Raw genomic sequence first — 22,500 nt, 5'->3', positions numbered from 1 at the left:
ACCTTTCTGCCACTGAGCCGTCTAGTGGAATCCCAAGAGGCCTGTTAGCCACACCTTTCTGCCACTGAGCCATCTAGTGGAATCCCAAGAGGCCTGTTAGCCACACCTTTCTGCCACAGAGCCATCTAGTGGAATCCCAAGAGGCCTGTTAGCCACACCTTTCTGCCACAGAGCCATCTAGTGGAATCCCAAGAGGCCTGTTAGCCACACCTTTCTGCCACTGAGCCATCTAGTGGAATCCCAAGAGGCCTGTCAGCCACACCTTTCTGCCACTGAGCCGTCTAGTGGAATCCCAAGAGGCCTGTTAGCCACACCTTTCTGCCACAGAGCCATCTAGTGGAATCCCAAGAGGCCTGTTAGCCACACCTTTCTGCCACTGAGCCATCTAGTGGAATCCCAAGAGGCCTGTTAGCCACAGAGCCATCTAGTGGAATCCCAAGAGGCCTGTAAGCCACACCTTTCTGCCACTGAGCCATCTAGTGGAATCCCAAGAGGCCTGTTAGCCACACCTTTCTGCCACAGAGCCATCTAGTGGAATCCAAAGAGGCCTGTTAGCCACACCTTTCTGCCACAGAGCCATCTAGTGGAATCCCAAGAGGCCTGTTAGCCACACCTTTCTGCCACTGAGCCATCTAGTGGAATCCCAAGAGGCCTGTTAGCCACACCTTTCTGCCACTGAGCCGTCTAGTGGAATCCCAAGAGGCCTGTTAGCCACACCTTTCTGCCACTGAGCCATCTAGTGGAATCCCAAGAGGCCTGTTAGCCACACCTTTCTGCCACAGAGCCATCTAGTGGAATCCCAAGAGGCCTGTTAGCCACACCTTTCTGCCACAGAGCCATCTAGTGGAATCCCAAGAGGCCTGTTAGCCACACCTTTCTGCCACTGAGCCATCTAGTGGAATCCCAAGAGGCCTGTCAGCCACACCTTTCTGCCACTGAGCCGTCTAGTGGAATCCCAAGAGGCCTGTTAGCCACACCTTTCTGCCACTGAGCCATCTAGTGGAATCCCAAGAGGCCTGTTAGCCACACCTTTCTGCCACTGAGCCATCTTGTGGAATCCCAAGAGGCCTGTTAGCCACACCTTTCTGCCACTGAGCCATCTAGTGGAATCCCAAGAGGCCTGTTAGCCACACCTTTCTGCCACTGAGCCATCTAGTGGAATCCCAAGAGGCCCGGTTAGCCACACCTTTCTGCCACTGAGCCGTCTATATACAGGGCCATCGTAAAGTATTGAAATGTTTCACAGCTCTTGACGTTTCCACATTTTGTTGTTACAGCCTGAGCTTCCTTGTCTCATTGTGCACCAGCGACTCCTGTGGCGGGCCGGGCGCAGTGCGCGCTAACCAAGGTTGCCAGGTGCACGGTGTAGCCTCCGACACATTGGTGCGGCTGGTTTCCGGGTGGGGATGCGCGCTGTGTTAAGAAGCAGTGCGGCTTGGTTGGGTTGTGTATCGGAGGACGAATGACTTTCAACCTTCGTCTCTCCCGAGCCCGTACGGGAGTTGTAGCGATGAGACAAGATAGTAGCTACTAAAACAATTGGACACCACGAAATTGGGGAGAAAATAAACATTTACGGGGTAAAAAAAGAAAAAGAAAGGCTGAAATGCCAATAAGTTTTCAAGTTCAGGAGTAGAAATGTGCTCAACAAGTCACATAATAGTTGCATGGACTCATTCTGTGTGCGATAAGTGTTTAACATGAATGTTGAATGACTACCTCATCTCTGTACCCAACACGTTTAATTATCTGTAAGGTCCCTCAGTCGAGCAGTGAATTTCATACCACAAATACCAGGGAGGTTTTCCAATGACTCGCAGAGAAGGGCACCTATTGGTAGATGGGTAAAAATAAACTTAAAAGGCAGACACTGAATATCTCTTTGATGATGGTGAAGTTATTAATTAACCTTTGGTTGGTGTATGAATAAACCCAGTCACCACAAAGATACAGGCTTCCTTTCTAACTCAGTTGCTGGAGAGAAAGGAAACTGCTCAGGGATTTCACCATGAGGCCAATGGTGACTTTAAAACAGTTACAAAGTTGAATGGCTGTGATAGGAGAAAACTGAGGATGGATCAACAACATTGTAGTTACTCCACAATACTAACCTACTTGACAGTGAAAAGAAGGAAGCCTGTACAGAATTTAAATATTCTACAACTTGCAACAAAACATGTAATTAATACTGAAAATGTGGCAAATCTAATAAGTTTTTGTCTTGTATACAAAGTGTTATGTTTGGGGAAAATCCAATACAACACATTACTGAGTACACCTCTCCATATTTTCAAGCATAGTGGTGGCTGCATCATGTTATGGGTATGTTTTGTAATCGTTAAGGACTGGGGAGTTTTTCAGGAACAGAATGGAGCTGACCACCGGCTAAGCACCTAACACACAATAACAAAGCTACGCTGGAGTTGCTTACCAAGACGACAGTGAATGTTCCTGAGTGGCCGAGTTAGTTTTGACTTAAATCACCTTGAAAATCTATGACGAGGCCTGAAAATGGTTGTCTAGCAATGATCAATAACCAATTTGACAGAGCTTGAAGAATGTTGAAAATAACAATTTGCCAATGTTGCACAATCCATGTGTGGAAAGCTCTTAGAGACTTACCCAGAAAGACTCACAGCTGTAATTGCTGTCGAAGGTGATTCTAACAGACTCAGGGGGTTGAATACTTACCGAATCAATATACACTATATATACTTAAGTATGTGTACATCCCTTCACACTTGTAGATTAGACTATTTCAGCCTCATCTGTTGTTGACGGGTGTATAAAATTGAGCACACAGCCATGCAATCTCCATAGACAAACACTGGCAGTAGAATGGCCTTACTGAAGAGCTCAGTGACTGTAAACTTGGCACCGTCATGGGATGCCACCTTTCCAATAAGTCAGTTCGTCAAATTTCTGCCCTGCTAGAGATGCCCCGGTCAACTGTAAGTGCTGTTATTGTGAAGTGGAAACGTCTAGGAGCAGCAACGGCTTAGCCCCGAAGTGGTAGGCCACACAATCTCACAGAGCGGGACCTCTGAAGCACGTAGTGCGTAAAAAATAGTCTGTCCTCCCCTGCAACACTCACTACCGAGTTCCAAACTGCCTCTGGAAGAAACGTCAGCACAACAACGGTTCATTGGGAGCTTCATGAAATGGGTTTCTATGACCGAACAGCTGCACACAAGCCTAAGATCACCATGCGCAATGCCAAGTGTCGGCTGGAGTGGTGTAAAGCTCGCCGCCATTGGCCTCTGGAGCAGTGGAAACGCGTTCTCTTTTGTGATGAGTCACGCTTCACCATCTGGCAGTCAGATCTGGGTTTGGCGGATACCAGGATACCGCCCTGGATACCAGGATACCTGCCCGAATGCATAGTGCCAACTGTAAAGTTTGATGGAGGAAGAATAATGTTCTGGGACTGTTTTTTCAAGGTCCGGGCTAAGCCCCATAGTTCCAGTGTAGGGAAATCTTACTGCTACAGCATACAATGACATTCTAGACAATTCTACTTTGTGGCAACAGTTTGGGGAAGGCCCTTTCCTTGTTTCAGCGTGAATGACAGTGTACCAAGCAAGGTCCATGAAGAAATGGTTGGCGAGATCATTGTGGAAGAACTTGACTGGCCTGCACAGAGCCCTGACATCAACCTCATCGAACACATTTGTGATGAATTGGAACGCCGACTGCAAGCCAGGCCTAATCGCCCACCATCAGTGTTCACTTCGGGGGCCTGAAACGCTCCACAATTCAACTCGTGATGATTGTAAGAAAAGTCAAAAATTCAATTCAACGTCAATATGGAGTAAAACCAAATGTAAACGTCCAAAATGGCCAGAAACAAAGTACCTTCTTCTGAAACTCGTCAGTCTATTCTTGTTCTGAGAAATGAAGGCTATTCCATGTGAGAAATTGCCAAGAAACTGAAGATCCCATACAACACTGTGTACTACTCCCTTCACAGAACTGTCTCTAACCAGAATAGAAAGAGGAGTGGGAGGCCCCGGTGCACAACTGAGCAAGAGGACAAGTACATTAGTGTGTCTAGTTTGAGAAACAGCCGCCTCACAAGTCCTCAACTGACAGCTTCATTAAATAGTACCTGCAAAACACCAGTCTCAACGTCAACAGTGAAGAGACGACTCCGGGATGCTGGCCTTCAAGGCAGAGTTCCTCTGTCCAGTGTCTGTGTTATTTTGCCCATCTCAATCTTTTCTTTTTATTAGCCAGTCTGAGATATGGCTTTTTTTTTTCAACTCTGCCTAGAAGGCCAGAATCCCAGAGTCACCTTTCCACTGTTGATGCCAAACCCTCTGTAAATTACAGGGTATGAATCCTCTTCCTTCTTCCGCCGTAGATCTTTAGCATAGTCACTTAGTATCGATCAGACCCGCCCCAAAACCAACCTGCAGATTCTTCAGCCTGGCCTATTCAACCTCAGGAGGCTGAAGACATTTGGCTTGGGCAAAAAATGACCCCTCCAAAAAAAAAATGTGTATATGTGTTTATTATTATTGTTGTTATTATTTATTATTAGACAGTCGTTTACATATTTGTCTTGTTACTAAGTAGATTTGTTGTATTCTTTTTTTGGGGGGGGACATTCTTGAAAAGGAGATCAAGGTACATCAAGAGTTCATGCTGCTGATTTGTCACCAGTATGGATCAAGGGTAACAGTGCTGTGTTGGTGACATCCTGCATATTTAACATTCAAGGCAGGTTTAAATTATTCAAAGTGCATCTGATGGTCTTTTGGAGAGAAAAAAAGACAAAAAACAAAACAACTATTACATCTGTGTTAGTCCTTGAGGTTTCAGACGTTTTTTAGGAAGCGAAAGAAACTACTTTTGAAACGGAGGTCAGGAAAAACTATTTCTGTCTCTTCTGCTTTAACCATTATTCTGTTACACAGTGTTTCTTAATACTGGTCCTGGGGACCAACAAGCTGTTACACAGTGTCTCTTAATACTGGTCCTGGGGACCAACAAGCTGTTACACAGTGTTTCTTAATACTGGTCCTGGGGACCAACAAGCTGTTACACAGTGTTTCTTAATACTGGTCCTGGGGACCAACAAGCTGTTACACAGTGTTTCTTAATACTGGTCCTGGGGACCAACAAGCTGTTACACAGTGTTTCTTAATACTGGTCCTGGGGACCAACAAGCTGTTACACAGTGTTTCTTAATACTGGTCCTGGGGACCAACAAGCTGTTACACAGTGTTTCTTAATACTGGTCCTGGGGACCAACAAGCTGTTACACAGTGTTTCTTAATACTGGTCCCGGGGACCAACAAGCTGTTACACAGTGTTTCTTAATACTGGTCCTGGGGACCAACAAGCTGTTACACAGTGTTTCTTAATACTGGTCCTGGGGACCAACAAGCTGTTACACAGTGTTTCTTAATACTGGTCCTGGGGATCAACAAGCTGTTACACAGTGTTTCTTAATACTGGTCCTGGGGACCAACAAGCTGTTACACAGTGTTTCTTAATACTGGTCCTGGGGACCAACAAGCTGTTACACAGTGTTTCTTAATACTGGTCCTGGGGACCAACAAGCTGTTACACAGTGTTTCTTAATACTGGTCCTGGGGACCGATAAGCTGTTACACAGTGTTTCTTAATACTGGTCCTGGGGACCAACAAGCCGTTACACAGTGTTTCTTAATACTGGTCCTGGGGACCAAGCCGTTAGTGTTTCTTAATACTGGTCCTGGGGACCAACAAGCTGTTACACAGTGTTTCTTAATACTGGTCCTGGGGACCAACAAGCTGTTACACAGTGTTTCTTAATACTGGTCCTGGGGACCAACAAGCTGTTACAGTGTTTCTTAATACTGGTCCTGGGGACCAACAAGCTGTTACACAGTGTTTCTTAATACTGGTCCTGGGGACCAACAAGCTGTTACACAGTGTTTCTTAATACTGGTCCTGGGGACCAACAAGCTGTTACAGTGTTTCTTAATACTGGTCCTGGGGACCAACAAGCTGTTACACAGTGTTTCTTAATACTGGTCCTGGGGATCAACAAGCTGTTACACAGTGTTTCTTAATACTGGTCCTGGGGACCAACAAGCTGTTACACAGTGTTTCTTAATACTGGTCCTGGGGACCAACAAGCTGTTACACAGTGTTTCTTAATACTGGTCCTGGGGACCAACAAGCTGTTACACAGTGTTTCTTAATACTGGTCCTGGGGACCAACAAGCTGTTACACAGTGTTTCTTAATACTGGTCCTGGGGACCAACAAGCTGTTACACAGTGTTTCTTAATACTGGTCCTGGGGACCAACAAGCTGTTACACAGTGTTTCTTAATACTGGTCCTGGGGACCAACAAGCTGTTACACAGTGTTTCTTAATACTGGTCCTGGGGACCAACAAGCTGTTACACAGTGTTTCTTAATACTGGTCCTGGGGACCAACAAGCTGTTACACAGTGTTTCTTAATACTGGTCCTGGGGACCAACAAGCTGTTACACAGTGTTTCTTAATACTGGTCCTGGGGACCAACAAGCTGTTACACAGTGTTTCTTAATACTGGTCCTGGGGACCAACAAGCTGTTACACAGTGTTTCTTAATACTGGTCCTGGGGACCAACAAGCTGTGCACATTGTTTTTGTTTTCAAATGTTAGTCATTTAGCAGACACTCTTATCCAGAGTGACTTACAGTAGTGAGTGCCAATTCTTTTGTGAGAATCAAACCCTGGCGAGCGCCAGGCTCTTCCAACGGCCACCCAGGTAGATTACTTAACTTTTTAGTTTCCTAGCTAGTGGAATCAGGTGTGAAAACTACACCACTTTAGGTCCCAGGGTGAAGAAACAGTAGAGGATCACTTTCTGACCAACCCTGAGCCCCTTTTCCACCCAAAGCGTCATACTGGAGTAAAAGTAAAGATACCTTCATAGAAAAGTATTTAAAATGAGTCAACCAGTAAAATACTATTTGAGTAAAAGTATTTGGTTTTAAATTTACTTAAGTATCAAAAGTAAATGTAATTCCTAAAATATACTTCAGTAAGAGTATGAATATATTTTGACAAAATCCTGATATAAAGCAAAACCTTACTGTACCTTTTTACGTTACAGATAACCAGTTACACTCCAACACTCAGACATCATTTACTAATGACGCATCTCTGTTTAGTGAGTCCTCCAGATCAGAGGCAGTAGACCAGGGATATTCTCTGTTTAGTGAGTCCTCCAGATCAGAGACAGTAGTGATGACCAGGGATGTTCTCTGTTTAGTGAGTCCTCCAGATCAGAGGCAGTAGGTATGACCAGGGATGTTCTCTGTTTAGTGAGTCCTCCAGATCAGAGGCAGTAGGGATGACCAGGGATGTTCTCTGTTTAGTGAGTCCACCAGATCAGAGGCAGTAGGGATGACCAGGGATGTTCTCTGTTTAGTGAGTCCACCAGATCAGAGGCAGTAGGGATGATCAGGGATGTTCTCTGTTTAGTGAGTCCACCAGATCAGAGGCTAGTAGGGATGACCAGGGATGTTCTCTGTTTAGTGAGTCCTCCAGATCAGAGGCAGTAGGGATGACCAGGGATGTTCTCTGTTTAGTGAGTCCTCCAGATCAGAGGCAGTAGACCAGGGATATTCTCTGTTTAGTGAGTCCTCCAGATCAGAGGCAGTAGGTATGACCAGGGATGTTCTCTGTTTAGTGAGTCCTCCAGATCAGAGGCAGTAGGGATGACCAGGGATGTTCTCTGTTTAGTGAGTCCACCAGATCAGAGGCAGTAGGGATGACCAGGGATGTTCTCTGTTTAGTGAGTCCACCAGATCAGAGGCAGTAGGGATGATCAGGGATGTTCTCTGTTTAGTGAGTCCTCCAGATCAGAGGCAGTAGGGATGACCAGGGATGTTCTCTGTTTAGTGAGTCCTCCAGATCAGAGGCAGTAGACCAGGGATATTCTCTGTTTAGTGAGTCCTCCAGATCGGAGGCAGTAGACCAGGGATGTTCTCTTTTTAGTGAGTCCTCCAGATCAGCGGCAGTAGGGATGACCAGGGATGTTCTCTGTTTAGTGAGTCCACCAGATCAGAGGCAGTAGGGATGATCAGGGATGTTCTCTGTTTAGTGAGTCCTCCAGATCAGAGGCAGTAGGGATGACCAGGGATGTTCTCTGTTTAGTGAGTCCTCCAGATCAGAGGCATTAGGGATGACCAGGGATGTTCTCTGTTTAGTGAGTCCTCCAGATCAGAGGCAGTAGGGATGATCAGGGATGTTCTCTGTTTAGTGAGTCCTCCAGATCAGAGGCAGTAGGGATGACCAGGGATGTTCTCTGTTTAGTGAGTCCTCCAGATCAGAGGCAGTAGGGATGACCAGGGATGTTCTCTGTTTAGTGAGTCCTCCAGATCAGATTATAGCACCACTCTCTCCAGTCATTTCCCCCGGTGATTTACAACCAACCAACCAACCAATCAATTGCAATTTCATGTGACATTGACCGTGTCTCGTGAAGGGTCAGGACAACAATGAGCCCAGAATGTATAGACGTTCAATATGTGCCGTAACCTCCAATCCCTAACTCAGCCGACACCTCCAGGCATCTGGGAGGACAAAGGCGAAATCAGCCTTTTTAGTCCAGTCAATCTATAAAATCTTATTAGCCTTGTGTGGTCTCCATCCCCCCCCTCTATCTCTCTCTCTATCTCTCCCTGTCTTTCCATCCTTTTTTGTTGGGGGGGACAATGTTTATGGTCCCTTTTCAAAAAGCCAAATGTCTTACCACATTCTGTTGGCATTCGCTCCTCTTTATATAGACATTGTCTAGCCGCAACTGAGCAAGGGACATTCAACTTTGACCCCGTTGTTCAACAGCAAGCTCTACATTTCTTCCGACAAATGCACTGCTTTAATGTGTGTTAATGTGTTCATTTTCCTGTTATGGTGAATTACAAAAAATTGTCTACAGTTAAACTCCAAAACATTGTCAGATATGTTCAGGTCATTAAGCTATATGAGCTGCCTAGCCAACCAAATAGTTATAATTTATTCAGCTTTTAATTATATATATATTTTTTTTTTTTCAATAATCGCTGACCTGGCTTTCAAGTCTCAGCCAATGAAAATACCCTTTTTTTGTTCAAAATGTTACCAGAACCAACGTGCATGTCGTCTTCTACTGACCATCTTCTGGTATCCCATATTCTAGAACATTACCATATGTTACCAGAACCAACGTGCACGTCGTCTTCTACTGACCATCTTCTGGTATCCCATATTCTAGAACATTACCACATGTTACCAGAACCACGTCATCTTCTACTGACCATCTTCTGGTATCCCATATTCTAGAACATTACCACATGTTACCAGAACCAACGTTGTCTTCTACTGACCATCTTCTGGTATCCCATATTCTAGAACATTACCACATGTTACCAGAACCAACGTGCACGTCGTCTTCTACTGACCATCTTCTGGTATCCCATATTCTAGAACATTACCACATGTTACCAGAACCAACGTTGTCTTCTACTGACCATCTTCTGGAATCCCATATTCTAGAACATTACCACATGTTACCAGAACCAACGTGCACGTTGTCTTCTACTGACCATCTTCTGGTATCCCCTATTCTAGAACATTACCACATGTTACCAGAACCACGTCGTCTTCTACTGACCATCTTCTGGTATCCCATATTCTAGAACATTACCACATGTTACCAGAACCACATCGTCTTCTACTGACCATCTTCTGGTATCCCATATTCTAGAACATTACCACATGTTACCAGAACCAACGTGCACGTTGTCTTCTACTGACCATCTTCTGGTATCCCATATTCTAGAACATTACCACATGTTACCAGAACCACATCGTCTTCTACTGACCATCTTCTGGTATCCCATATTCTAGAACATTACCACATGTTACCAGAACCACGTCATCTTCTACTGACCATCTTCTGGTATCCCATATTCTAGAACATTACCACATGTTACCAGAACCAACGTTGTCTTCTACTGACCATCTTCTGGTATCCCATATTCTAGAACATTACCACATGTTACCAGAACCAACGTTGTCTTCTACTGACCATCTTCTGGTATCCCATATTCTAGAACATTACCACATGTTACCAGAACCAACGTTGTCTTCTACTGACCATCTTCTGGTATCCCATATTCTAGAACATTACCACATGTTACCAGAACCAACGTGCACGTTGTCTTCTACTGACCATCTTCTGGTATCCCATATTCTAGAACATTACCACATGTTACCAGAACCACGTCATCTTCTACTGACCATCTTCTGGCATCCGATATTCTAGAACATTACCATCTCATTTAACTCTTAAACACAAGCCCACTGCTAGTGATGAGCCAGACTAATCTCTCTCTATATATACTGTATATGTTTCAAGCCAACGTGGATCTAGTTGCTAGACGATGAGGTAGAACCGTTGAATAGTTATGACCTGTGTCTGTCTGACGCCAACTGTTTTGAACATAACGCTAGCCTTTCCTATTAGTAGTATTTTCCTATTAGTAGTAGTAGTAGTAGTATTTTCCTACTAGTATTCCTTTTCCTACTAGTATTCCTCAGAACGCCTTTCCACTTTGTTCAGGGTTAGGGTTAGGGTTAGGGTTAGGGTTAGGGTTAATAAAATAAAAAAATAAAAAAATAAATGTAGCCTACCGTTTTCCTCAGAATGAAAAATGAGTTTCCGTACAGAAATCTTTCTTTAATGCTCATTTACAGATTCCGTCACACACAGACTAGACGGCTAGTGGCACAAACAGTGGGGCAAAAAAAGCTGAAGTGTACCTATGATGAAAATTACAGGCCTCTCTCATCTTTTTAATTGTGAGAACTTGCACAATTGGTGGCTGACTAAATACTTTTTTGCCCCACGGTACGTCTGTGGCAGAAAATGCTTCTAGCGGTACGCGGTGGAAACTGAGCATTTATTTTCATGTTGGTTGATACTCCCATCTGAGTAGAGGTCTGCTCTGTTGTAAATGTTGGTTGATACTCCCATCTGAGTAGAGGTCTGCTCTGTTGTAAATGTTGGTTGATAATCCCATCTGAGTAGAGGTCTGCTCTGTTGTAAATGTTGGTTGATACTCCCATCTGAGTAGAGGTCTGCTCTGTTGTAAATGTTGGTTGATACTCCCATCTGAGTAGAGGTCTGCTCTGTTGTAAATGTTGGTTGATAATCCCATCTGAGTAGAGGTCTGCTCTGTTGTAAATGTTGGTTGACACTCCCATCTGAGTAGAGGTCTGCTCTGTTGTAAATGTTGGTTGACACTCCCATCTGAGTAGAGGTCTGCTCTGTTGTAAATGTTGGGAGTTTGGACATATTAAAAGGTTATCATTACAAAGGTTCAATTCTCCTCTATTACAGGACATAATGTGTTTCTGTGTGACTGATTCTGTTGGACCAAACATCAAACGGCTTCATTGTCCGAGAGAAAGAAATGATTGTTATTTGTTTAGAATTGAACCTTTGTTTCCCCAAAGCTGTAGTCATTTAAACCAAAACAAATGTTTATCTTTTATTTAACTAGGCAAGTCAGTTAATAACAAATTCTTATTTACAATGACGGCCTACACCTGGCCAAACCCAACTGTGCGCTGCCCTATGGGACACCCAATCACGGCCGGTTGTGATACAGCCTGAAATCGAACCAATGTATCTGTAGTGACGCCTTTAGCACTGAGATGCAGAGCCTTAGACATCGGAACCACTCAGGAGTCCAGTGATCTTTCGTCTCTTCGTAGGTGTGAGTGGAAGGGGAGGGGCTTGGTGTCTGTGTGAGTGGCAGGGGGGGGGGGGGGGGGGGCTTGGTGTCTGTGTGAGAGTGGCAGGGGAGGGGCTTGGTGTCTGTGTGAGTGATAGGGGGAGGGGCTTGGTGTCTGTGTGTGAGTAGCAGGGGGAGGGGCTTGGTGTCTGTGAGTGGCAGGGGGAGGGGCTTGGTGTGGAAAGGGAGGGGCATGGTGTCTGTGTGAGAATGGCAGGGGGAGGGGCTTGGTGTCTGTGTGAGTGACAGGGGGAGGGGCTTGATGTGGAAGGGGAGGGGCTTGGTGTCTGTGTGAGTGGCAGGGGGAGGGGCTTGGTGTCTGTGTGAGTGGCAGGGGGAGGGGCTTGGTGTCTGTGTGTGAGTGGCAGGGGGAGGGGCTTGGTGTCTGTGTGTGAGTGGCAGGGGGAGGGGCTTGGTGTCTGTGTGAGTGGCAGGGGGAGGGGCTTGGTGTCTGTGTGAGTGGCAGGGGGAGGGGCTTGGTGTCTGTGTGTGAGTGGCAGGGGGAGGGGCTTGGTGTGAGTGTCAGGGGGAGGGGCTTGGTGTGAGTGGCAGGGGGAGGGGCTTGGTGTGAGTGGCAGGGGGAGGGGCTTGGTGTGAGTGGCAGGGGGAGTGGCTTGGTGTGAGTGGCAGTGGGAGGGGCTTGGTGTGGAAGGGGAGGGGCTTGGTGTGAGTGGCAGGGGGAGGGGCTTGGTGTGAGTGGCAGGGGGAGGGGCTTGGTGTGAGTGGCAGGGGGAGGGGCTTGGTGTGAGTGGCAGGGGGAGGGGCTTGGTGTGAGTGTCAGGGGGAGGGGCTTGGTGTGAGTGGCAGGGGGAGGGGCTTGGTGTGAGTGGCAGGGGGAGTGGCTTGGTGTGAGTGGCAGTGGGAGGGGCTTGGTGTGGAAGGGGAGGGGCTTGGTGTGAGTGGCAGGGGGAGGGGCTTGGTGTGAGTGGCAGGGTGCACAGCACAGACGAGACCAAAAATGACAGACGCTCATACGTTTTTTTTTTTTTACAAATAACGTGTTTCTTACAGGCATTTGCAACATTGCGCTAAAACATACATTTGAATGAATCATATTAATGTGATATATCGCCCAGCCCTACTAGGAAGTTGCTTTTAGTTACCTGGCTAGATTGACCTATAACCCTAAATACCGTTTTAGACAGATGGGGGCCGATCCACCTCAAAGAGCATCAGCAAGAGGCTTGACACCCACCATCACAGATTGTTCTGAAATCATTTCCCGTTGTTAGAAACATGTTCAGTTAGCGTTCCTGAAACATTCTTTTGATGAAATGTAATTTAATCTCTGAGAAATTAAGTTAATTCTGTTGCACCCAAATTGTTATGTTTTTATGCGTAGGATTCAGATTATATTTAGTAGATATTAGGGGTGTAACGGTTCACCAAATTTACAGTTCGGCGCAACAACAGTTCAGACGTGGTAGGCCACACAAGGTCGCAGGATTTTTACGAGTTATTCATTCCCTCTATTCGTTCCCTCTCCTTAATTCCCTCTAGTCGTTCCCTCTATTTGTTCCCTTTATTCGTTCCCTCTATTCGTTCCCTCTATTCGTTCCCTCTATTCGTTCCCTCTATTTGTTCCCTCTATTCGTTCCCTCTTCTTTCCCTCTCTTCGTTCCCTCTCCTTACTTCCCTCTCTTCGTTCCCTCTCTTCGTTCCCTCTCCTTACTATGTCAAGTAGGAGCGAAGGATACCGCCCTGTGTTTTTGTGTTGCTGGCTTGCAGCGAAATCACTCTCCGTTGAGCAAGTAGACTGTATCACGGTGACATCCAGATGGTCACTACCACCATTACAAGTTATTTATTGTGTAGGATCCTATTCTCAATAAAAAAATCTAATTGGATGGAACAAATTTGCCCACGTTTGCCTCCGCCGGTGACGTGCATCCAGCTGGCTGATGTGAACACTGGTGGTCATTCCCACGGGCTTGTCGTGACGTTGGCGAACTGGCTTGTCACGGCTCCATCCAGATGACCAATACTACTAAGTTATTTCTCCCATTTGAAATAAACATCGGTTTTAATTAGCCTCATGCCGCTGCCGCTGTTGCCAGCTCTCCAGCATTAGCTAGTTAGCTGGGAACTAAAGGCTCATCGGGATGACTGACTGAATCCAATCCGTTCAACTACACACTCTGCTCTCAGCCGCACGACATGCGTGCATCGGGCATGTCCGTATCGTCTCTCACGGGACAGAGAGGAGAGCAGTGGGTTGTGGGGAGGCAGTAGGCCACGAGGTGGGGATTGGAGAGAGGCTGGGAGAGAGGCTGGCAGAGAGGCTGGCAGAGAGGCTGGCAGAGAGGCTGGGGGTGTTTGAGTGCCTTTAACTCTTCAGAGTCCCGACTCTGTTCGGGAATCAGTGGATAAACATGAGAATTTGCTGAGAGACGGAGTGGAGGGGGAAGGGGGGGGGGGGGCAGTTGGGGGGGGGGGGGGGACAGTTAGCAGCACTAGACTAAAGAATGAACGCCGTTTGTGGAGATATGGCACACAATATGTACTGTAAAGTCTTCCAAGAACGCCAGTCTCTCTCCAACTGAACGTTTTAGTCGTTAGCTCCTACTACGCCTACTGTATATAGTGGAATAACAGCGAGTTAGTCAAATGGTAGGCTGTTGATCCCTGACATCCTACTTCAAAACCTACGTTCCTGTGACGGTACGAGTCTGTCAGGGTCCTGGAAATAATCTGCTGATTCCCGTATTGATTTATCCTTTAATGCAATGCTTTTGACCAGAGGCCTGTGGTGGTTGTTGTGGTTGTTCTCCTACCTCTCGCTGAACAGCTCTGTTACGAGAACAACTTCTGTTTCCATAATGGGTCTGACTGTCATGGGTCTGTTGTGTTTCCAGCTACAGACTGTCATGGGTCTGTTGTGTTTCCAGCTACAGACTGTCATGGGTCTGTTGTGTTTCCAGCTACAGACTGTCATGGGTCTGTTGTGTTTCCAGCGACAGACTGTCATAGGTCTGTTGTGTTTCCAGCGACAGACTGTCATGGGTCTGTTGTGTTTCCAGCTACAGACTGTCATGGGTCTGTTCTGTTTCCAGCTCTGTGAAACGACAGACTGTCATGGGTCTGTTGTGTTTCCAGGTCTGTGAAACGACAGACTGTCATGGGTCTGTTCTGTATCTGAGAGCTGGGTAAACTAGACTCTCTTTGTCAGTGGAAAACAGTCATCTGTGTTTGGCCCACAACGCCTTTTCTGCCTGCGCTGTTGAATTGAAGAGGCACTCTCAACCCGGTCATGTGGAAGACCATTTGGCTTTCAAGGAATATATATTTTTGGAAGACAAAACAAAGGAAGACCGCAGGACAAGGGTCTCCTTGTGAAAAGTGAGGTTCCAACGTGACTGTTTTTGTTGTGTTTTGTTTTCAAGACACCTTGTGTTTTTTTCTGAGTTCTGTAGGAGTTTTTTCCCTTCCCAAAAAAATTGCATCATTGCCTATAATAAGTCATGTCATTATGTGTATGTGCCAATGTGATACCAGAACACTGCTTGATGGAATGTGACTTCCTGTTAGGTTTCTCAGCCCTTCACTTCCTTTACAGATAAATGCACCAACTGAGGTCTGCTCAAATATTGGCCAGGACTTTCTTTTAAAATTCCATTTGCCTTTGTCTGCTGGTCTTCCTCTGGCTGGCTGTCTGATGGAGGGATGGAGAGATGGAGGGATGGAGAGATGGGGGGGATGGAGAGATGGGGGGGATGGAGAGATGGAGGGATGGAGAGATGGGGGGGATGGAGGGATGGAGGGATGGGGGGATGGAGAGATGGAGAGGTGGAGAGATGGAGGGATGGAGGGATGGAGAGGTGGAGAGATGGAGGGATGGAGAGATGGAGGGATGGAGAGATGGAGAGATGGAGGGATGGAGAGATGGAGGGATGGAGAGATGGAGAGATGGAGGGATGGAGAAAGAAGAGGGAAGTGAACCGTCAGGTGAAGGTCATATTTAATACATTCTTCCAGGCTGGTTAGCTGGTTAAATTGGCGCCTATCCGGACTCAAATTAGCACGACCCACCCATCGCTTCCTGAGAGCATGTGACTGCGGTAACTCTGCGAGCCAAAGTCATGTCTGCTCAGTGAAGCCCGCAATAGGACATGACAGGCCTGTGGGGTTAACTCAGTCAAGGGTACAGCACTCATCTCCTCCAGACTAAAATCTGTGCTAGAGACGCTGGTCCCATACCCCCCCCCCCCCCCCCCCAGCGCCTCCTTCTCACTTCACCTGACATGAAAGAACACGTCGTCTTCAAACGCTGGAAGCAAAACCAAGGGTAGGAAGGGGGAGAGAGCTGAGGGAAAGAGATGGGGGGGGGGGGGGGGGGGCACACGCACAACAGAGTAAAGCCTGGAGGGACGAGGAACAGAAGAGGTTAATGACTTGGACTACCAGCGAGCGGAACGAATGGTCGTTGTCACTAATCAAATAAAAACCAGGGCTTTGCTCTCCCATAAATATCTGACCTAGTATACTTGGCATTGAGGATTATGGTTTACATTGGGTTTGTTTAAAGGGGAGGGAGAGGGAGGTGGAGAGGGACGGGAGGAGGGGGGACTGGGAGAGGGAGGTGGGAGGGAGAGGGAGGTGGAGAGGGACGGGAGGAGGGGGGACTGGGAGGTGGAGAGGGGCAGGAGGAGGGGGGACTGGGAGGGGGAGGTGGAGAGGGACGGGAGGAGGGGGGACTGGGAGGGGGAGGTGGAGAGGGAGGTGGGAGGTGGAGAGGGACAGGAGGAGGGGGGACTGGGAGGGGGAGGTGGAGTGGGAGGTGGAGAGGGACAGGAGGAGGGGGGACTGGGAGGGGGAGGTGGAGAGGGAGAGGGAGGTGGGGAGGGAGGTGGAGAGGGAGGTGGGGGGGGAGAGGTTTATGGTTTACATTGGGTTTGCTTAAAGGGGAGGGAGAGGGAGGTGGAGAGGGACGGGAGGAGGGGGGACTGGGAGGTGGACAGGGGCAGGAGGAGGGGGGACTGGGAGGGGGATGTGGGAGGGAGAGGGAGGTGGGGAGGGAGGTGGGAGGGAGAGGGAGGTGGAGAGGGACGGGAGGAGGGGGGACTGGGAGGGGGATGTGGGAGGGAGAGGGAGGTGGGGAGGGAGGTGGAGAGGGACGGGAGGAGGGGGGACTGGGAGAGGGAGGTGGGAGGGAGAGGGAGGTGGGGAGGGAGGGAGAGGGAGGTGGGGAGGGATGGGAGGAGGGGGGACTGGAAGGGGGAGGTGGAGAGGGACGGGAGGAGGGGGGACTGGGAGAGGGAGGTGGAGAGGGAGGTGGGGGGGGAGAGGTTTATGGTTTACATTGGGTTTGTTTCGGGGGAGGGAGAGGGAGGTGGAGAGGGAGAGAGACAGGTGTAATCTCATAAAATCTCAAATAACGCTCATCTGCTTTCACGAAACAAACCCAATGTAAACCATAAACCTCTCCCTCTCCACCTCCCTCTCCACCTCCCTCCCACCTCCCTCTCTACCTCCCTCTCCACCTCCCTCCCACCTCCCTCTCCACCTCCCTCTCCACCTCCCTCCCAACTCCCTCTCCACCTCCCTCTCCACCTCCCTCTCCACCTCACTCTCCACCTCCCTCTCCACCTCCCCCTCCCAGTCCCCCCTCCTCCTGTCCCTCTCACCTCCCCCTCCCAGTCCCCCCTCCTCCTGTCCCTCTCCACCTCCCACCTCCCTCTCCATCTCCCCCTCCTCCTGTCCCTCTCCACCTCCCTCTCCACCTCCCACTCCCAGTCCCCCCTCCTCCTGTCCCTCTCCACCTCCCACCTCCCTCTCCATCTCCCCCTCCTCCTGTCCCTCTCCACCTCCCTCTCCACCTCCCCCTCCCAGTCCCCCCTCCTCCTGTCCCTCTCCACCTCCCACCTCCCTCTCCACCTCCCTCTCCACCTCCCGCTCCCAGTCCCCCCTCCTCCTGTCCCTCTCACCTCCCCCTCCCAGTCCCCCCTCCTCCTGTCCCTCTCCACCTCCCACCTCCCTCTCCATCTCCCCCTCCTCCTGTCCCTCTCCACCTCCCTCCCACCTCCCTCTCCCAGTCCCCCCTCCTCCCGTCCCTCTCCACCTCCCAGTCCCCCCTCCTCCCGTCCCTCTCCACCTCCCTCTCCACCTCCCTCTCCCTCCCACCTCCCTCTCCCAGTCCCCCCTCCTCCCGTCCCTCTCCACCTCCCTCTCCCTCCCCTTTAAACAAACCCAATGTAAACCATAAACCTCTCCCCCCCCCACCTCCCTCTCCACCTCCCTCCCCACCTCCCTCTCCCTCTCCACCTCCCCCTCCCAGTCCCCCCTCCTCCTGTCCCTCTCCACCTCCCACCTCCCTCTCCACCTCCCCCTCCCAGTCCCCCCTCCTCCTGTCCCTCTCCACCTCCCACCTCCCTCTCCACCTCCCCCTCCCAGTCCCCCCTCCTCCCGTCCCTCTCCACCCTCCCCTCCCAGTCCCCCCTCCTCCTGCCCCTCTCCACCTCCCAGTCCCCCCTCCTCCCGTCCCTCTCCACCTCCCTCCCCACCTCCCTCTCCCTCCCACCTCCCTCTCCCAGTCCCCCCTCCTCCCGTCCCTCTCCACCTCCCTCTCCCTCCCCCTGAAACAAACCCAATGTAAACCATAATCCTCAATGCCAAGTATACTAGGTCAGATATTTATGGGAGAGCAAAGCCCTGGTTTTTATTTGATTAGCAGTGGGCTGTGTACAGTAACAGTGGGCTGTGTACAGTAACAGTGGGCTGTGTACAGTAACAGTGGGCTGTGTACAGTAACAGTGGGCTGTGTACAGTATCAGTGGGCTGTGTACAGTATCAGTGGGCTGTGTACAGTAGCAGTGGGCTGTGTACAGTAGCAGTGGGCTGTGTACAGTAACAGTGGGCTGTGTACAGTAGCAGTGGGCTGTGTACAGTAACAGTGGGCTGTGTACAGTAGCAGTGGGCTGTGTACAGTATCAGTGGGCTGTGTACAGTAGCAGTGGACTGTGTACAGTAACAGTGGGCTGTGTACAGTAGCAGTGGGCTGTGTACAGTAGCAGTGGGCTGTGTACAGTAACAGTGGGCTGTGTACAGTATCAGTGGGCTGTGTACAGTAACAGTGGGCTGTGTACAGTAGCAGTGGGCTGTGTACAGTATCAGTGGGCTGTGTACAGTAGCAGTGGACTGTGTACAGTAACAGTGGGCTGTGTACAGTAGCAGTGGGCTGTGTACAGTAGCAGTGGGCTGTGTACAGTAACAGTGGGCTGTGTACAGTATCAGTGGGCTGTGTACAGTAGCAGTGGGCTGTGTACAGTAGCAGTGGGCTGTGTACAGTATCAGTGGGCTGTGTACAGTAGCAGTGGACTGTGTACAGTAACAGTGGGCTGTGTACAGTAGCAGTGGGCTGTGTACAGTAGCAGTGGGCTGTGTACAGTAACAGTGGGCTGTGTACAGTAACAGTGGGCTGTGTACAGTAGCAGTGGGCTGTGTACAGTAGCAGTGGGCTGTGTACAGTAGCAGTGGGCTGTGTACAGTAGCAGTGGGCTGTGTACAGTAGCAGTGGGCTGTGTACAGTAACAGTGGGCTGTGTACAGTAACAGTGGGCTGTGTACAGTAGCAGTGGGCTGTGTACAGTATCAGTGGGCTGTGTACAGTAGCAGTGGGCTGTGTACAGTATCAGTGGGCTGTGTACAGTAGCAGTGGGCTGTGTACAGTAACAGTGGGCTGTGTACAGTAACAGTGGGCTGTGTACAGTAGCAGTGGGCTGTGTACAGTAGCAGTGGGCTGTGTACAGTATCAGTGGGCTGTGTACAGTAACAGTGGGCTGTGTACAGTATCAGTGGGCTGTGTACAGTATCAGTGGGATGTGTACAGTAACAGTGGGCTGTGTACAGTAACAGTGGGCTGTGTACAGTAACAGTGGGCTGTGTACAGTATCAGTGGGCTGTGTACAGTAGCAGTGGGCTGTGTACAGTATCAGTGGGCTGTGTACAGTATTAGTGGGCTGTGTACAGTAGCAGTGGGCTGTGTACAGTAGCAGTGGGCTGTGTACAGTAGCAGTGGGCTGTGTACAGTAGCAGTGGGCTGTGTACAGTAGCAGTGGGCTGTGTACAGTAACAGTGGGCTGTGTACAGTAACAGTGGGCTGTGTACGGTAGCAGTGGGCTGTGTACGGTAGCAGTGGGCTGTGTACGGTAGCAGTGGACTGTGTACGGTATCAGTGGGCTGTGTACGGTATCAGTGGGCTGTGTACAGTAACAGTGGGCTGTGTACAGTAACAGTGGGCTGTGTACAGTATCAGTGGGCTGTGTACAGTAACAGTGGGCTGTGTACAGTAGCAGTGGGCTGTGTACAGTAGCAGTGGGCTGTGTACAGTAACAGTGGGCTGTGTACAGTATCAGTGGGCTGTGTACAGTATCAGTGGGCTGTGTACAGTAACAGTGGGCTGTGTACAGTAGCAGTGGACTGTGTACAGTAGCAGTGGGCTGTGTACAGTAGCAGTGGGCTGTGTACAGTAACAGTGGGCTGTGTACAGTATCAGTGGGCTGTGTACAGTAACAGTGGGCTGTGTACAGTAACAGTGGGCTGTGTACAGTATCAGTGGGCTGTGTACAGTAACAGTGGGCTGTGTACAGTAGCAGTGGGCTGTGTACAATTTCAGTGGACTGTGTACAGTATCAGTGGGCTGTGTACAGTAACAGTGGGCTGTGTACAGTAACAGTGGGCTGTGTACAGTATCAGTGGGCTGTGTACAGTAACAGTGGGCTGTGTACAGTAGCAGTGGGCTGTGTACAGTAACAGTGGGCTGTGTACAGTATCAGTGGGCTGTGTACAGTAACAGTGGGCTGTGTACAGTAGCAGTGGGCTGTGTACAGTATCAGTGGACTGTGTACAGTAACAGTGGGCTGTGTACAGTAGCAGTGGGCTGTGTACAGTAACAGTGGGCTGTGTACAGTAACAGTGGGCTGTGTACAGTAACAGTGGGCTGTGTACAGTAGCAGTGGGCTGTGTACAGTATCAGTGGGCTGTGTACAGTAGCAGTGGGCTGTGTACAGTATCAGTGGGCTGTGTACAGTATCAGTGGGCTGTGTACAGTATCAGTGGGCTGTGTACAGTATCAGTGGGCTGTGTACAGTAGCAGTGGGCTGTGTACAGTAGCAGTGGGCAGTGTACAGTAGCAGTGGGCTGTGTACAGTAACAGTGGGCTGTGTACAGTAGCAGTGGGCTGTGTACAGTAGCAGTGGACTGTGTACAGTATCAGTGGGCTGTGTACAGTAGCAGTGGGCTGTGTACAGTAACAGTGGGCTGTGTACAGTAGCAGTGGGCTGTGTACAGTAGCAGTGGGCTGTGTACAGTAGCAGTGGACTGTGTACAGTATCAGTGGGCTGTGTACAGTAGCAGTGGGCTGTGTACAGTAGCAGTGGGCTGTGTACAGTAGCAGTGCTCTACGTGAAGTCAGAGCTCTGTGTGGGTTTTTGACTGACAGCCGTTGTGAACGTGAGCCCTGCTCGTGACCACATGCTCCTTATACTTCTGCACGTGTTGATGTCTGAGTGTTTATCGAGAGGTGTCTATGTGTTCTGAAAGATGATCGGTATAATAAATACTGCTTTGAGGTCGTACGAGTGAAGTTCAAACGAGCGTATGTTTTGTTTTAATAGAGTTGTAATCTTTATATGCATTTAGAAACCATCCAGACTTTTTATCCCACATTTTGTTACGTTACAGCCTTATTTGATTCTAAAATGTATTTTTAAAAAAAAATGGTTTTCCTGAGTGCTCTGGAGAAGGTTTTTGGCGAGCTCCAAGCAGGCTGTCACGCGCCTTTTACTGAGGAGTGACTTCCGTCTGGCCACTCTACCATAAAGGCCTTATTAGTGGAGTGCTGCAGAGAAGGTTGTCCTTCTGGAAGGTTCTCCCATGTCCACAGAGGAACTCTGGAGCTCTGTCAGAGTGACCATCGGGTCCTTGGTCACCTCCCTGACCAAGGCTCTTCTCCCCCGATTGCTCAGTTTGGCCGGGCGGCCAGCTCTAGGAAGAGTCTTGGTGGTTCCAAACTTCTGCCATTTTAGAATGATGGAGGTCACAGTGTTCTTGGGGACCTTTAATGCTGCAGAATGATGGAGGCCACTGTGTTCTTGGGGACCTTCAATGCTGCAGAAATGTTTTGGTACCCTTCCCCAGATCTGTGCCTCAACACAATCCTGTCTCGGAGCTCTATGAACAATTCCTTCGACCTCATACGAATTGGTTTTTGCTCTGACATGCACTGTCAACTGTGGGACCTTATATAGACAGGTGTGTGCCTTTCCAAATCCAAATCTTGTCCAATGAATTGAATTTACCACAGGTGGACTCCAATCAAGTTTTAGAAACATCAAGGATGATCAATGGAAACAGGATGCACCCGAGGATCTGATTACTTATATTTTTCACTCTGTCATTATGGGGGTATTGTGATGTCATTAGGGGGGTATTGTGATGTCATTATGGGGGTATTGTGATGTCATTATGGTGCTATTATGATGTCATTATGGTGGTATTGTGATGTCATTATGGTGCTATTGTGATGTCATTATGGGGGTTTTGTGATGTCATTATGGTGCTATTGTGATGTCATTATGGGGGTATTGTGATGTCATTATGGGGGTTTTGTGACGTCATTATGGTGCTATTGTGATGTCATTATGGGGGTATTGTGATGTCATAATGGGGGTATTGTGATGTCATTATGGTGGTATTGATGATGCTATTATGGGGGTATTGTGATGTCATTATAG

General features: G+C 48.9%; 1 protein-coding gene across 11 annotated transcripts in view; it reads left to right on the top strand.

Annotated features, from left to right (window-relative positions):
* dipk2ab (divergent protein kinase domain 2Ab) overlaps positions 1–22,500 on the top strand; it is a 105,864-nt gene that overhangs the window by 38,063 nt on the left and 45,301 nt on the right. The gene's annotated exons all lie outside the window — the stretch shown is intronic.

The sequence above is a fragment of the Oncorhynchus mykiss genome, chromosome 15, assembly GCF_013265735.2.
Source record: "Oncorhynchus mykiss isolate Arlee chromosome 15, USDA_OmykA_1.1, whole genome shotgun sequence".
NCBI lineage: Eukaryota > Metazoa > Chordata > Actinopteri > Salmoniformes > Salmonidae > Oncorhynchus > Oncorhynchus mykiss.
This window is presented reverse-complemented; position numbering and strand designations above follow the sequence as displayed.